We start from the raw sequence: 1,453 nt of genomic DNA, 5'->3' as shown, positions 1-1,453 counted from the left end.
ACTGCCCCCACCCACCCCCAGGAGGGGATAATTGGGGGGGGGAGCGTTAATTAGTGCCCAATTAAGGCCAGCAGAGCGCAGCCCTCCCCCTCCCCAAACCAGCGGCCTCTCTTTGCCCGTTTCTCTGCGGTTTGGCCTCTGCTGGGTCAGGGTTTGGCCCCTCTGTCCCTGGTTTTGTTGTTTCTCCCTGGCTTTGCCCCGTTCCTGCTCCTTTTCTCCCTGGTTGTGCCCGGTTCTCCCCCGGTTTTTTGCCCAATTTCCTGGTTTCTAGGAGGAAAAGGTCCCTGTCTGGGGGGGCCACGTGGCTTTGGCAGCCCCGGAGGGAAGAGTCAAGGTCGCTTGAGCTGAGCCGTGTCGGGGTGAGAAAATCAGATTATGATTAAAAATCAGAATTATCAGCGAGGAAGGAAAAAAAAAATAATAATAAAAAAATAAAAAAAAAAGAGTCAGAATCGCTCGGGTTTGGTTAAATCGGCCCTTGGCTCCCCTCCCCCCCCAAAATAGCGAATTTTGGCAGCGGCTGCAAGAAGGGAAGAGATTAAGGCGGATCCTCCAAAAACAGCCGGCGCGGGCGACAGTCGAACCTGCCCCCGGTTTGGGGGGAAAAAGCGACTTTTCGGGGTTGGCAGCAGCCGGGTCCTCGGTGGAACTGCGACGTCACTGTCCCCGCTCGTGATTAATCGTTAATTCATTAATTAATTCCCCCCCCCAAACCAGCGCTAACGACGCCGCAGCGGGGGAGCGGCCTCGGCCCGGGGCGCTGCAGGAGCAAGGCTGGGTTAGCGCGGGGGGCCTGCGCCCCCCCAAACCTGGGAGACCCCCAAAACCTGGGGCTGTGGGGTGGGGGGGGGGGTTGTGACCCCTAAAACCTGGGGGGCCGGAGGGTGTCCCCCTCCCCCCCGGTCCTGGGACTCGGGAGAGCCCCCCCGGCCACCACGGGGGTGAGGGACCCCCGAAAGGTGAGGGACCCCCGAAAGGTGAGGGATCCCTGAGGACACAGGGACCCCCCCGGGGTTGGGGACCCCTGGAAGGTGAGGGACCCCCACAGAGCTGGGGACCCCCTCCCCAGAGCTGGGGTCTCTTGAGGAGTGAGGGTCCCCCCTTTATGGGTTAGAGGGACCCCGTCCTGCCCTGCCACAGAAAAATGGGGCTAAAACAGGTGGAAAAGGTGAAGAGAGGGAGTGGAGGGGGGAATTTGGCCCTTTGCAGGGACAACGGCAGCTCTGCCCCCCCCAGCAGAGCCAAATTGGGGTGCAAAGTGGGGGGAAAGGAGAGGGAAAAGGGGGTGCAGTGGGGCCAGAGCCTCGTTAAGCCCTCAGAGCTCATTAAGCCGCCAGCACGGGTCGTTAATCTGCAGCTAACGAGGCCCAGGCTGGGCTCAGAGAGCAGCACCCCCAAAACTCAGGGGAAACACCCCAAATTGGGGGGGGTGTGGGGTTTAGAACAGGACCCC

The 1,453-nt window shown here is 60.8% G+C and overlaps 1 protein-coding gene across 1 annotated transcript in view; it reads right to left on the bottom strand.

The window, feature by feature from the left end:
* Positions 1–1,453, bottom strand: part of SF1 (splicing factor 1) — a 9,741-nt gene that overhangs the window by 2,285 nt on the left and 6,003 nt on the right. The gene's annotated exons all lie outside the window — the stretch shown is intronic.

Source organism: Parus major, unplaced genomic scaffold, assembly GCF_001522545.3.
Source record: "Parus major isolate Abel unplaced genomic scaffold, Parus_major1.1 Scaffold640, whole genome shotgun sequence".
NCBI classification, from domain to species: domain Eukaryota; kingdom Metazoa; phylum Chordata; class Aves; order Passeriformes; family Paridae; genus Parus; species Parus major.
This window is presented reverse-complemented; position numbering and strand designations above follow the sequence as displayed.